General features: G+C 40.2%; 1 long non-coding RNA gene across 1 annotated transcript in view; it reads right to left on the bottom strand.

The window, feature by feature from the left end:
• Positions 1–4,649: 4,649 nt before the first annotated feature.
• The window catches only part of LOC132210031 (uncharacterized), a 72,423-nt gene continuing 60,640 nt past the window's right edge, over positions 4,650–16,432 (bottom strand). The window contains exon 4 of the long non-coding RNA XR_009446195.1: positions 4,650–4,804. This is a non-coding gene — a long non-coding RNA (uncharacterized LOC132210031). The remainder of the gene's footprint in view (positions 4,805–16,432) is intronic.

Below are 16,432 nucleotides of genomic sequence, written 5' to 3' on the forward strand. Positions count from 1 at the left end.
CACATTAGCCACCTACAACAGAGTAACAGATTCTGCAGTTGGGCATAGGAGCCTACAGTAGTGAGGGTATATTTGTGGTATGAAAGATCAAGTTTATAAAGGCACATTTTTTAACTTCTCCTAATTTTGGATTTCATATCAAAGGGGTAAAAGGATTATTTTAAGCAAAATTTTTAAGCAAAGAATCGTGGAAGGAGTTTCTACATTTGTTTTAAAACAAGTTACTGTAGTTCATTGTAAGTTGGGTTTACACTGCTGCCTTTTTCAAGCAGTGGGGAAGAGATCTAAGATATGGGAGTGTGGAACAGAAGTCTCCATTGTCCTGGCTACTCCTTTTAGGCTTTGAAATGAGGTGATTTGGTTGATTCGCACGCAGTGTGTGTTGCTGTGTAGATTGGTGGCATGTTCTGCAGGTGTTAAATTGACATAGAAAAGTGTTACCAGACAGGAATATGTCCACCCCCTTGACTATCAACCATTATAATCTGCCAAGACTTGAGTCTGCACCAACTGCAAAGCAAAACAGAAGTGCTTTCAGGTTGAGGAGGCTAAGAAGCAAGTGAAGTACTGAAGTAAGTGAGCACTAAGAGAGTATGCCCTGAGATACAGTGGTCCAGTCTGTCAGCCAGGTGTCTGTTCCTGTCCACACAGTGTCCTTGCAACAGCACTGCACTGCATTTAGGTTAACGTTTTAAAGTTTCCTCATTCTAATTCCATCAGTTTTTATGAAAGAATTTGAGCTGAAATATTGCCCTCTTTCAGACACAAATAACATATTTTGGCTGGGGCTTGCAGCTTTTAGCAATTGGAGATTTTTGGTCTGTCTTTTAAGATTAAAGGCAACCAGAAAGATTGAGTGACAATAACACAAATAATTGATTTAAATTTTGTAGCAGAGACAGCCTGTTCACTCCTGCTTCAGGGGTTTGTGAGGTATCTGTTGTGTTGTACAGTACACCACATTATTCACATTTTTGTAAATCATCAACTACATATATTTTCTGTCAATACACCTTGTCAGGGTGAAAGATGATGTAGAGCCAAGGATTTTCTGTGTGGTTAAGTAACCAAAGTCAAACAACCAGTAATCAAACTCTACTTCAAGGATGCTTGTGAATGTAATAAAGGAACATACAAAGATAGAATTTGGGGATAGGAGTCGGCCATTCAGATCTTCAAACTTGCTCTGCCATTCAGTAAGAGCATGGCTGATGTATCTCAACTCCACTTTCCTCTCTGCTTCCTCACTTATCACAACTCCATCTTACACAGCCTTGAATAAGTGTAATAACGAAACCTCCACTACCTTTTGGGGTAGAACATTTCACATAATAATGAGAAAAATTCAATTCATCTCTGTCGTGAAAAGTGAACTCTCTTATTCTGAAACAATGTCCTCTGGTTTTAGTCTCCACCAGAAGTGGACAAATCCTCCTGGTATCCATCCTGTCCAGTCCCTTCAAGATCTTAAATGTCTCAAAATATCACCTCTCACTCTTATAAACTCAAAAGTGAATAGAACTAACCTTTTCAATCTGTCTTCACAAGATAACCCTTCCACTCCGGGAATGAGTTGAGTGAATCTTCTCTAAACTGCTTCAGATCAGCGATAACTTTTTCAAATAGGGAAATCAAAATGTTTACACCGATCCCTTGTAGAGCTGCAGTAGAATTTGCAAAAGGAGGGCATAAACATTATTTTTTTTAACTTGGTAGACACTAGAAGGAAATGACGACATCACATCCAGACCAACATGTGCCATCACGATGATTAGTGGCTATAGCAACTTAGTAGAAGACTCTAACACTGAAAACAACAATTGATAATAACAAAAACCAAATTGAATAAGATGCCTCCATCTCAAGATCCCTTTAGCCATAAGCGAGAGTGTGCCATGTCAATCCATCCCATCGCCAACATCTTACATTCATGGGATAGATGCCCCCAGTAACAATGACATCAAAAGCAAAATATCTGATACTGTTTGAGCCGTCATACTTCAAGCTTCAGGATTTGCGAATGGGACCAGTTTATTTCTTGAAAGCTAATGTTATAGACAAGACACCAGTCCAGACTTTCTTAAACATTTCATACTGACTCTATCACACATAACATGCTTATCAGGTGCATCTGTGAAATGTTCCCTACAGTAACACTCAGGCATAACACTTCAGTTCCTAGTCCTAATATCTAATCATATATAACAGTAATTGACCTAGATGTTTGCAGCCAATTGTTTCAGTCATATGACTGTCAACTGACCCAAAATAAATCTCCGTATGAAAATACTGCAATTTCCATGATGGGAATCGAGATTACCTTGAGAGAGAATTCTCTTACAGCATTGACTGTAAGCTGGTGCAGACAAAAATACAGCCCGCTGGTACTGCACTATAGGAAACTAGAACAGTGATTGATGCAGTAAAATGGCATTTGGGAAATCACATCAATTAAAAGGACTGGAATTAAAAAATGGCTTTGAAAACTGAATTTTCTGCAAACATGTTTGACTTTACAAAATTAATAATGTAAATTTTGTTTTAAGAATTAAAAATGTTTGCTTTAAAGAAGAACAATGTTTGACATTTCAGATTTAATCCTTTATTTTCTACTTAAAACTAATAAGGTCTGCAATGTGTAACTTTTAACCGTGTTTAGTATGTTTTACGCTATACTAGAATTATCACAACATTTAATTTTTAACTTTGTTCTTAAGATTCTGTACATAGGTACTTTGTGCTTAAAATTGTGCCTTGTGTGGTGATATTATATATTTTTCACTAGTTCTTTTCTTTTGTACTTGAGTACACGTGACAATAAAATCAAATTCAAATAATTTATATGCACATAAAACATATCAAAATATTATATTTGGCAGATTCAATAAACCATGCTAAAAATTCACAAGTTTCACTTTTTAACAAGATTTTTTAAATCAGATTTTTAAACATCTTGCTTCAAAACAAATCAATCAAATTCAATTTTCAAAATAATGTTGTCCTCCACGTTAAGTATTGATAAATTGAGAGAAATTTCAAAGTGCAGGTGTAAAATTTTAATGTTACCAATACTGAATTTGCCAAATAAACACAGTGGCTACTAGACAAAGTCTCAGGCTAGGAATACTCCAGTGACCAACTCATCTCCTGACTCCCCAAAGTCTGTCCACCATCTACATGGCACAAGTCAGGAGTGTGATGGAATACTCTCCACTTGCCTGGATGTGTGCAGCTCCAACAACACAAAGAAGCTTCAGACCATCCAGGGCAAAGCATCATGCCCTCAAATACCTATTCTCTCCACCTCTGAATCTCAATAGTAGCAGAATGTACCATCTACAAGATGCATTGCAAAAATTCACCATAGATCCTTAGACAAACCCATGACCACTTCCATCTAGAAGGACAAGAGCAACAAATACAAGGGAACACTATCATGTGTAGGTTGCCCTTCAAGCCACTCACTATCCTGACTTGGAAACATATCGCAGTTCCTTCCGTCTCACTAGGTCAAATTCTTGGAATTCCCTTTCTTGCAGGAGTGTGGGTGTCCACATAGCAACAAACCAAGAAGATAGCTCACTATTATCCTTTCAATGTAAACTGGGGCTGCGTAATAAATACTAGCTGGATAGAGACAACCACACCCCATGAATGGATAAAAAATATCAGCACCATAAAATGTGACTCACTATTGAAAGCAGTAGCAAATCTCTTGCTATTTGTGTTGAAAATATACAAAAGCACAAATTAGGAGCAATAATAAGCCAGCCAACAAGGTCACAGCTGATCTGATTACCCCATATTTACCCCAGCTAACCTCTCAACCCTTGCTCAATGGTTTTATTAAAATCTGTATGACTCTTCCTCCGGGTTAGGGTCACTCTCCTTTTTTCTTGTAGCATAATGTTGGACACTCACGAGCTAGTGCTGTGCTAAGGTTTAAAAAGTCTGCAAAATGGAAGGGAAAGATGAGAGGTTTTGTGTAGAGACAGGGTTTTATGGAACTGGAAGTAAGCCTTTATAGCTTCAATAGACTTGTTTGATTTTCAACTAAAATGTTGAACCCTTTGCAGCTCAGAGTATGTTGCTCTGTCTCCTTATTACCATGCACAGTGCAGTGATATTGTTTAAGAGTGAATAAATCTGGCCTGAAATGATATTAGGACCAGGTGGACCTATCTATATCAAAGGAGCTGAGGTGGAGATGGTCAAGAGCATCAGGTTCCTAAGAGTGACAATCACCAACAATCTGTCCTGAAACACCTATGTTGATGTGATGGTCAAGAAGGCACAACAATGCTTCTTATTCCTCAGGAGGCTAAGGAAATTCAGAATGTCTGTAAGGACTTTCACCACCTCTTATAGATGCACCATAGAAGGCATTCTATCTGGACGTATCACAGCTTGGTATGGCAACTGCTCTGCCCGGGACGTTAAGAGGCTACAGAGAGTTGTGATCACAGCTCTGTCATTCATGCAAGCCTTCCATCTTTCAATCTTCCATTCACTGACTCCATCTTCTTGCCTTGGGAAGGCAGCCAACATCATCAAGGACCCCTCCCACCCAGGTTATAATTTCTTCCAACCTCTTCCACCAGGCAGAAGATACAAAAGCTTAAACACATGTACTCACAGCTTCAAGAAAAGTTTCTTCCTCACTGTTAATAGAATTCTGCATGGACCTCTTATATTTGAAATATAATGTTGATCTTGCTCTTTGTCCACTTTCTCTGCAGTTGTAACTTTGTATTTCTTGCTTTGTTCACTCTGTTAAATCTTTGTATGGTATGATTTGCCTGCACTGCAAGTAAAACAAAACTTTTCACTGGACTTAGGCACATGTGACAATAATAATTAATCAAATAAATCAAAATGTTATCCACACTAAAACGAGATTGAACAGTGTATTAGCCAGACCACAAGTAGTAATGTTACAGCAGTGTAACAGAATTTTGTCTATTCCTGAAAGAGATAAATAAACAGGTGATGCAATGTAATTGTAGCCTAAGTCATAGTAATTGAAAGCATTATTTTTGTCATTTTTCACGAAATTATCCTTCCTATTTCATGGTGAATGCTTTAAAAGTATAATTGCATCAGATGAAGGGGAAACACTGGGTGATAAAATAATTTTCTGGCCTAACAATTGCTGCACAATTTAACTTTTCAGAGAGTTCATCAACATTTCAAAGGAAGTATTTAAGCTAATTTAAATGATGTAATTGCTGGGTAGTTAAGTTTGGAAAACAATCTATTGGGAATTCTAATTAACATGAAGTACTGGTGACTCCTTGCTTCTAATATCAAACTGAAAGATTATGACTGCAAAGTTCTCAAGAAAACACAGAAAAAAAAACGCCTTTTCAATGCAAAACACTCCCTATTGGTGTGTAGGTCTTCAAAATGCTGTGACTCACCACACTGTAAGATCTATCCCATTTACATTGTATGGGCAGTTCTACATTAATATGTGGGGCAGCATTTAAAATTTGTGAAGGACTGTTAGCACTCCCTGCCAACACAATTGATACATTCATAATACTTGTTAGCACTGGCTTTATTATTTGAATTTGACTTTCCCTCTTTGGACACAGCATTCTCTGCTTATCTGCATGGTCTTTTTTGTTTCAGGAGTATATGTTAATCTTGTACTTTAATTGTCCCAGATTTGAAGATTTCCCACTGTTGCCTTGTTGCTGCTGAACAGAATAGTAAAGCTAACCATTTATACCCATGATCCCCTCTCAGCAGCTACTAGAAATGGTTCTATTACTTAATTTGTATTTTGATTTTCCTCTCTGTCTCTTAAGAAGTAGAAACAGAAATCGGCCATTCAGCCCATCAATTCTGCTCTACCATCCAATGAAATCTTGACTTGCACCCTTTGGTAATTTAAGCACTGCAGTCCCCATGTCTTAGCTTGTACATTTGCCTCTGAGGCATAACATTCTGGGTACAAATGGGTTTAATGTCCAGGCTTTGAACCCACAGACCAACGCTGACACACTAGTGCTGCTCTGCTAGTGTTTCAGCTGAGATATTAAACCAAGATGCCCTCTGCCTGGTTGGTGATTTTCACCAAACTGTTCAGACACCTCTGGTGCAGCTAGGATTCGAACATATTGTTTTAGGCCCCAGGGTTAAGGGAGTTGTAGATGCATACAGGAGTTTGGGATCATCGCTCCCGAAAACAGTCAGGTGGCAGCCACACGAACAGCCCTGTTGTGTTGTGCTGCTTAAAAGGACCTCCTCAGTGGTGTGGAGCTTTGCCCCATTTATAATAAGAACAGTAATGCCCTTGAGCCCTCACTCATTCCATGCCAATCCATTCTAACTCATGCCACTTCATGCTCGTCACCCACCCTCATGACCCCTCAATCCCTCCATGCCACTCTATTCCATCTACCGAAACCCCTAGCCCCTTGTAGGTCATATGCCAACTTAATCTCAATTCATCCAACCCACCATCCTTTGTCCTTATACTCCCCATTTCAAATCACTGCAAGTAATTCGTAGGAGGTATGCTGAGATGAAAGGAATGAAGTTCTATGTATCTATCACAGACTTCATTTTGTTTTTAAAACATCACACTGATTGAGAAAAACACATTCAATGCATTTACATTTACTCAAGCACTGAATCCATTGTAAAAAATATTTATATTCATAGCCCCACACCAAAGACAGCAAAGCCATTTAAAGCCATTTCGAATTGTCAATCAATCTGTAAGTGTATAATCAACCCCTCCACACGCATTCACAATAATGATAGGTTGTGGAAGTCATCAAACATTACTTACACTTTAATGATAGCCCTGAGATTTATGTCAACTATTATTGTAATTGGAAGCAGTAATTATTTTCAACTGAGTGTCTGCCTCTTATATATTTATTTTAAAATTTAAGGAATGGTGTTAACATTATTCGACAGCTTGAAAATTCAACAGTAATATCCACCTATTAGGCACTTTCACATGTACTCTTAACATCTACTAAAGCATACCTACCTCTCCAAAGAACTCTGGTAGGTTTAGACCATTCCTCAAATGTTTAAGTTTCCTGAGTCTTGGTTCAGAAACTCTGGTTATGAAAATTGTTTCTGAAGTGACATTGTCTGCTGCCCAGAAGGAGCTGATGGTGTTTGGAGTTCAGATGCCTTACCTTGGCCTTTGGGTAAGTGCTGCGCCCATCTACAAGTCATTGGTGGCACATGTGAACTGCATGTCTCTTCAACTAATTGGACTGAAAAATCTTCACTAAGTCATGTAGAGTCCAAACCAAGTAGTTGAAAGCAAGAAAGGGTTCAGAAAAGAGTTACAAGGAGGTTGCCAGATTTGGAGGGTTTGAGCTACAGGGAGAGGCTGAATAGGCTGGAACTATTTTCCCTGGAGTGTTGGAGACGAGGAGTGACCTTATAGAAGTTTATAAAATCATGAGGGACATGGATAGGGTGAATAGTCAAGGTCTTTTCCCATGGGTAGGGGAGTCCAAACCTAGAGGGCACAGGTTTAATGTGAGAGGGGAAAGTTTTAAAAGGGACCAAAGGGACAACTTTTTCATACAATGGGTAGTGTGCATATGGAATGAGCTGCCAGAGGAAATGGTAGAGGCTGGTACAGTTACAACATTTGAAAAACATCTTGGAGGGTACATGAATAGGAAGTATTGAGAGGGATATGGGCCAAATGCTGGCAAATAGGACTAGATTACTTTAGAATACCTGGTCGGCATGGACGTGTCGAACGGAAGGGTCCATTTCCATGCTGTACAGTTCTATAACTCTACGACTCTAAATGTAGATTAGACATAAATGTTCTACATGGAACATAATAAAGATTGGGGAACACAGATCAGATTAAAGGAGAGAGATTAAAAAAAAAGTGAAAAAATAATATATATTTAAATCTGTATGGGAATGAGGCTCCATGCTTATAAAATTGGATTTCAGGCCTAGAGAAGGTACGCAGCGATCATCATCACATTTTATACCATTAAAACATGCATTATTTTCAATGCAGCAGAACAAACATGTTCAACATTTTCACATGTAGAATATATGGGCCAGTGCAATGGTTCCACACTGTCACAGTCATTTCGTTGCTGAGTCTATTTGTGGTCAGGATTACAACAGCGCAGGAGCAGATTATCTCTGATGGCAACACCTGAAGTTTCACGTTTAGTTGCACATGGCTGAATGGCAGAAATTACTGTTCTATTAACCCCACAATAACGGTGAGTACTGATCGACCCGCTATCGTCAGTACAACAAAATCTGTGTCAAAATGTATCGCAAAGAGCAAAGTCGTTCCTGCTACCCACTCATCCAATACACAGCAGACCATCTGCCCTCCCTCAAACACCAGAGGGAAATAATTTTCCAGTTGCACAATGGCGATGCATTGTTTGGACACTGTAATATTCAATACATTTGAATTTATTTTACCTTGAATTCAACCAAATCCAGATGCTAATCTAATTGTTTGTGACAAGAAAGGTTAGGAGAGTGCCTTTGCTATTTCTTAAAACTCGACTGTTTTGACAGTACATTATCTACATGATCAGCCCATAATTTATGGTACCCTAGATACTACAGCTAAGGGCCATCTGTCAATAATTCCGCTTGCAAATATGTTATGCTGGTAGCTTGTTTTCTCACCCCTTATATTATTCCGATAACTACATTCTCAGCCCACATGTTGTATTATCTCTTTGTGGTCATACTGCACTGCTATCTCCGTGTTCCGAATATCTTCAAACCCAGCTGACGCTCACCTCCCCTCACGATTTATATCAATCAACAGCTATTCTTGATGCCACTTATCCTTCCCATCATTTCTCAGCGAGGGACCGGTGCGTAAAAGATGAATATATCTTGCAACATCCTCCATGGAGATCTGACACAAGAGATGGAAATTTGTCGGCAGTGACATTGGTCTCTGTCAGCAGTGAAAATGGGTTGGAGTGCATTGGCAGCCACTTTGACCCTGTTCCCAACCCTCTTTACACTAACGTTCACAGAATGATAATTCAAATCTGACAGAAACTAGATTCCTTTCATTTGATCACCATCATCTCAACTTAGATTCATAGAGCATGGAAACAGGCCCTTTAGTCCAACTCGTCCACACCAACCAGATATCCTAAACTAATTTAGGCCCATTTGCCAGCATTGGTTCCAAATCCCCCTAAACCTTCACTATTCATGTACCCATCCAGATGACTTTTAAACATTGTAATTGTACCAGCCTCCACCACTTCCTCTGTCAGTTCATTCCATACATGCACCGCCCTCTGCATGAAAAAGTTGCCCCTTAGGTCCCTTTTAAATCTTTCCCCTCTCACCTTAGACCTATACCCTCTAGTTTTGGACTCCACTACCCGAGGGAAAAGACACTGACGATTCAACCTGTCTATGCCCCTTATGATTTTATAAGGTCATCCCTCAGCCTCCAACACTTATCTTAATTTGTTAACGGGATGCTGGTATTTCTGGCTAGGCCAGCATTTGTTGCCCACTCCCTAGTGAGGAGTGAGGAGTGAACCACATTGCTGTGGGTTTGGAGTTGCATGTGGCCACGCCAGTTAAGGATGGCTGATTTCCTTCCCTCTCAGTCTTTACTGAACCAGGTGGATTTCTCCAACAATTGACAGCTGTTACACAGTCGTCATTAGGTTAGCTTTGTTTTTAAATTATTGAAATCAAATGTCACCATCTACCAAGGTAGGATTCATACCCATGATCCCAGAACATTGGCCTGGGGCTCTGAATTATGAACCCAATGACATTACCTCAACACCACTGCCTACTTTAATCTGCAACTGTAAATCTCATTCTCAGTTTCATCAATTCTAGGCATGGCCACCATAAACTCATATTCATGCAAAATGCAGCTACCTGTGCTTAAGTCATAGTTAAGTCTTGGTTCCTGTCTGCTTTCTGGCCAAAGTTGGCCAAGTAAGATCTTGAATTAAAACTTCTCATCCTGCTTTCCAAATTCCACCAGAGCCTCCTTCCCTTTTTTTAAAAAATCTCTTTTCAATCCTCTCCGCTTATTTGCACTTCTTTGATTCCGACCTCCACAATTTCAAATGCTTAACATCCAATCTTTGGAATCCCTTCCCAAAAGCTCATTACCTCTCTGCTAAATTTTCCAGTCGGATATCAAAATGAAGCAAAGTGAAGCAGGTCAGCCAAGTTAATAACCAGGAAGGCAAATCAGCAAGCAAGTAATGACAGTGCTTATTTTATGTGGCTGTTTGTGAAAGCATTCTGTGCAATAATTGGCTGCCCTAGTTCTCACACAAGGGCAAAAGCCTCCAATTCAAGAGTTCTTTGCTGATTGCAAAATGCTATGAAATGTGAGTGGCTCAGTGGTTAGAACTGCTGACTCTCAATACCAAAGATCCAGGCTCAATTCCAACCTTAGGTGACTGTCTGTTTAAGCAGATTGCCTCCAGGTGCTCTGGTTTCCCCTCACAGTCCAAAGATGTGCAGGTTAAGTGGACTGGCTGTGGTGTAGTGTCCAAGGATGTGTGGACGAGATGAATTAGTTGTGGTAAATTATGCAAATAGGCTGGGAAGCTGGTTGGGGCGGGGGTGGTCAGTCAGAATTGATGGGCCAAATGGAGTCTTCCCACACTGTAGGGATTCCGTGTCCCAGGGTTTTAAAGGCACTATATAAATGCACAGTGGCTCAGTGGTTAACACTGCTGCCTCACAGTGCTAGGGACACGGGTTCAAATCCACCCTCAGATGAGTATCTGCGTGGAGTTTGCTTATTCTCCCTGTGTCTGTATGGGTTTCGTCCAGGTGCTCCACACTCCAAAGATGTGCAGATTGACCATACTGAATTGCCCATGGTGGCCAGGAATGTGTAGCTTCAATGGGTTATAGGGGGATGGATCTGCATGGGATTCTCTGGGGGTTGGTGTAGACTTGTTGGGTCTAAGGGCCTGTTTCCACACTGTAGGGATTCTATGATGATTAAATCTTTTTCTTTAGTTGTTACCAATGATTTGGCAAGGAACAATAGCTAACCAACAAGATGGCTTGAGCAACAGAGTTAAAATTCAATGACCCAGATTTTCAGATATATTTTCATAAGGTGGCTGAAGCACAAGATGGGTTCACTCAGCCCACTTTCGAGATGTGACAGGGAGAGGTTCACCCTCACAACCCTAGCCCCTTCTCTGTCGAAACATGCAATACAAGAAAAGGGAGCAGGAGAAGGCAGTTCAGGCTCTCATACTTGTCCCATCACTTAATACGATCATGGACGATCTCATCTCAACCTCATCTCCACTTTCCTGCCCACTAGCCATAACGCTTCAACACTTTGCTAGTTAAAAATCTGTCTATCTCATCCTTAAATTTATTCAGTGCTCTGGGTTCCACCGCATTCTGGGCTAGTGAAATCCACAGATTCACAACCCTCTGAGAGAAACAATTCCTCTTCATCCCTGTTTTAAACTTGCTATACCTTAGCCTAAAACTATGACCCCTCTTGCTCTAGATTGTCCCACATGGGGAAACATCTGTTCTCCATCTCCCTCATCAATACCCTTGAGCATCAAATGTACCTTAATTAGATTTCTGCTCATCCTTCTAAACTCTGACAATTATTGGCCTAAGCTCCTCGATCACACCTCATTAGACAAACTTTTTATTTCTTATGAAACTTTTCTGAACTGCTTGCAATGCACATACATCCTCTGCAAATGTCAAGATGTAATTAACTCTCTTCAGAAGCCACATACTTCAAGAAGTTTCCCCTTCTGAAAGGCACAATCCCTATCAAGAAAGAGAAGCTATCACTAATCACTGCTGGTTGCTAGATAGTTACTTTTGGACACAGCCATGCCACACCTGCAGAAAGAGACTCACAACAGCTGCTGCGAACCGTTAGAGGAGAGACTGAGGTCAGAAAGGAGGCCGTGATTAAATTGTTGGTGGGCAGCAGATGCTCTCCATCGAGAGATGTTGAGATGGAAGTGGGACAGTAAATGCCCAGAGTGACACACAGCAGCACTGGCAACAATGCTGAAGAGCCTCTAATGACCTCATATAGGTGGCCGAGTTCAATGTTGGGGATCTGAAGCGCTATTTTTTAATTTGTGGGTGACACCAAACTTGCATGGCAGGTATTTGATCACCAAATGGACTTTAATATAAGGTTTACTGAATTGGGACCCTTTTGGAAGAGAAAATAAGGAGGCCACATGTTATTTGGGCTATATGAGATAAAATTCTGACTGTCGCCACCAAAGCAGAAAGGCTCGGTTACAAATTAGGAAATCCACAAAGCAAGATTCCCTCACAGCCAACAGTGAGTTAACCCCAGCATGTTCTGAGAGGTTAGCACACTGGAGGATCACCTCGATTGGCAGCTGGACCTTTGCCAGGTACAGAATCAATTATAATCTCAGTCAGTCATTAGCCCTGTGCCACTTACAGGAACATGAGAGACCAACAGAGGACAGAGAAGGGAATGGTTTATCTGGGAAGGTGTGGAAGGAGATATGATTAATCATGTTACGCTATATCTCACTGTCAATACGTCAGTATACCTTAGAGAAACAGTGTGTCAGCCTAGCTTTAACAGACATGATATCAACCTAATAACATTGCCCATAGCCTGAGGGTATAAAGATCTCGGACGTCATTTTGGTTTTGGTCACTTGAAGCATGACGTGCTCTTCTCCTGTAACTGAATAGGCTAGTACTAGCTGAGACACTTTAACCCCTGTGAATACACTAAATATACATAATGGGCAGTTATTACAAATGTCTATTTTGATCTTTCCATCATAAAGGACTTGAGGGGCAAATTTCTTGTACAGAGAGTGTAGGAAAGAGTTTGGAATGAATTTCCTGAGGAGGTGATGTGTGTGGGTACAGTTATAATGTTTAAAAGATACATGAATAAGTGCGTGAATCAGAAAGGTTCGGAGGGATAAGAACCTGTGCAGGCAGGTGGGGCTATTTTAGACTGGGGTTGTGTTCGGCGTGGACTGGTTGGACTGAAAATGTCTATTTCTATACTGTATAATTCCATGTTTTCCACACTTAGGTTCTTATATTACGACCAATAATATAAGGAACCCACATCGTGGTTAGGAGCAGTGGTCATTCCCATCACCTACTGATGGCAGTAGTTCAATGGTTTTTAACTACATAATGTGACAACTCGCCATCAGACAGATAAACTTCTTTGAGTCCATTTATTGTCCCCATGAAGTCAGCCACATTCTAAGATCAAGGCCATTAAACAACTGCCTACCTCACAGGGTTAGAAAAATCTGCACTTTGCTTCAGATTTTTCAACTGCATCTCGGCCTACATTCCCAACTTCAAAGACTTGGCATTTCTGCAGAGAGGTTCGTTCAAAAAGGATGTGTGGCAAGGCAACCAATAGTACATCTTTGTTTACTCAGGCAGGTTCTGTCAGAAAAATTATGCTTACAGCAATGCTACAACCCCAGGAAAGAAATGATATTCAAAGTGGGTGTACCACAAGTAGACCTAGATAGAGCTAGAGAACCATCTTGTCCCTGCCAACCGAAACACACATCTTTTGTAAAATGAAAAACCTATTGCTTTTAGTTTGAAAGGCCTGGTAAGCCAACAAATCCAATTTCGAGAATGAGGCATCCGCTCTGTATATTTTGGCAATTTCAAGCTATATGTTCAGGAAGAAATTCGCCATTGAATCAGATCATAAGCCACTAAAAATGATCTGCAGTGAAGTTAATGAGCGTGCTGCCATATTTGCAACGTTCACTTATCAAAGTACAAGATTACGTTCACTGAAGTGAAATATAAGCCAGGATGTTTCCATTCCGAAAGACTCTGTAGCTGTTTTATTATGTTTGCTCCCTGGAATGTGAGCGTCACTGGCAAAAATTCAAGACAACATTGACCCAACACAACTGATCCACCCTCCCACCTTCTAGAGGGGCCTGCGCCTAACTGGAAGATGGGCCTTACAATCAGGTTCTCTTCTGGGTGACAGAGCCTATCAGGACCAAACAACTCACAAGGACAGAGTTAAAACTTCACGGGATACAGTGAAACTCAGAGCTTCAAGTTTTCCACTTCAATCTCTAAGCCTGCACAGCCCACTCCCATCAACATCCAGGCTATTGGCTGTGGTTCTACTTGTATAGAAGGATGGTCTCCTCCATTTTCTTTCATTATATTGGACAATGAAGAAGAATTAGGCAAACCTTGCCCCCGAAGAAGGATTTTTAGCTGTAGTTTCCTGTGAACAATTAGTTCCTGCTTCAATGCGTGAATAAACCCCACGGCCAAATGCCCTTTCGTTTTTAGATGATTTTCAAATGTCTTATTGGTTTTCTCAAACCCGAATTATTTCTCAATTGTACACCAGGTGTATGACAAAATGGATAAATACCTGGAGAAAATGAAATAAAAACATCAGGATAAGATAAAATAAGTTAATAGGGTGAAATGAGTCACACTTTCTGGTGTGCAAGTGGCTGTATGGCCTTGGTCGACACTGCATAATGTAACAATTCACTGTGACTGAACCTGAATGAAGAGGACAGACAACACTTTTTGCAATTTGAGCATTTCTCTTAGCTCTGTTCAAGTCTTAAGAGCAAACATCACTCAACGCCATGTCTCACTCTACCTGTTCCAAGTTAAACACAAACAAGTCACCAAATTCAGTAGCATGTGGGAGCCTCCGCTTCCACACTCCTGTGTGGACAGAGGGCATCGTAGGACCTGGAGGAAGTCGCACATTCAACACAATGTGACTCATAAACATACATTCAGAGGCACATTCAATTTTACCGACAATTGTGTTGCAATGAAACTTCTTCAACTTCTGTTTAAAGTACAGTTTAGGAAGACGATAAAGAAACTGAAGAGATTAATCCAAGAGAAAAGAAAAAAAGAACTAAAAGGAAAGAGATAAGGACTAGATAAGAATAATAATGACGATAGCAAGTAGTCAAGAAGGGCAAAGTAAGCAAATCAGATAAAGCAAGGTAAACAGGATAAAACAAAGGGAAAGATAGGGAGAGATGACAGATAAGTAAGGTACACCTTTTAATTGATGAGACGGACATAAGCATTCAAGGTTGAAGAATAGAAGATGGCTAGGAATAAAGGCAGAGCTCCTTAGAAAGTGTGACAAGGCATAAATATAGAGAACAGATATCGCAAAGAAACAAACAGAAAAATGTCAGAAAGAAATTTCACAAAAATTGAACGATCGGAAGATCCAGTTAACAAATGAAGTGACAATGGGTTAAGTTTGTGTTGAGTGATATTCAATCCATGTTTTACAAAACTTGACTTCCTTCACACTTTAATTTTGTTCAGCATCACTTGTTTAAAAATGCGTTCGATAATAAGCACCGTCTGAGATCAGACTGTTAGTTTCTCTCTGTGCTTTTGAATGTGCTAGACATCCAAATATTTGTTCCGCTGCTTTTCACCAAGAACAAGAATGACAACATCAGTGCACCTTCCCTTAGCATCACCTCCAGGTCATAGTCCCACCAGCTGCCATTGATCCCGATCAAAGTTTGGGAATTGATAATTACATTCAGACAAAGAGGCCAGAGGTTTGTCGGCAGCAATGAAGCATGGGAATCTGACTCTGAACTCAATGAAAGCTGCCTGCAACTATCCAGCATTCTGTGAGGTGTTATTGCTGGTACCTGGTTAAATATGGCGTCATGTCAAGGGGATGTCACACTGTGCGACAGTGGTGATGTCAGCCAGCAAGCAGGTAGTCAGCAAATCAGACTGAAGTATTCAAACAGACAGCAAAACTTGGAAGTTAAACACATTTAAAATCCTGTGCTTTTAATTTAAGTTTGCAGATAGCAATACAGATAGCAAAATACATGATCATGATTAGCTTAAGATGGAAGCTAAAATAATCACAAACAGAAAGTAAAAACCCAAAGGATTACAATCAGGAAGGAAAACAGAAGTTGTTGGAAAAGCTCAGCAGGTCTGGCAGCATCTGTGAAGAAAAAAAACAGATTTAACGTTTCAGGTCCGGTGATCCTTCCTCAAGTTCTGAGGAAGAGCCACCGGACCCAAAGTGCTAACTCTAATTTTTTCTTCACAGATGCTGCCAGACCTGCTGAGCTTTTCCAGCAACTTCTGTTTTGATCATAAACAGATTGTGCCAGGGCTAGCTCAGTTAGCTGGAGGCAATGGCCTCGTGATATTATCAGTAAACAATTAACCAAGAAATACAGCTAATATTCTGGGGACCTGAGTTCGACAACCACAGTGGTAGATAGTCGAATTTGGATTCAACAAAACATACGTGAAATTAAGAGCCTATTGATGACCATGAAACCATTGTTAATTATCAGAACAATCTATTTAGCTAACTAATGTCCTTCATGAAAGAAAATCTGCCAACTTTGCCTGGTCTGGC

This window comes from Stegostoma tigrinum, chromosome 9, assembly GCF_030684315.1.
Source record: "Stegostoma tigrinum isolate sSteTig4 chromosome 9, sSteTig4.hap1, whole genome shotgun sequence".
NCBI lineage: Eukaryota > Metazoa > Chordata > Chondrichthyes > Orectolobiformes > Stegostomatidae > Stegostoma > Stegostoma tigrinum.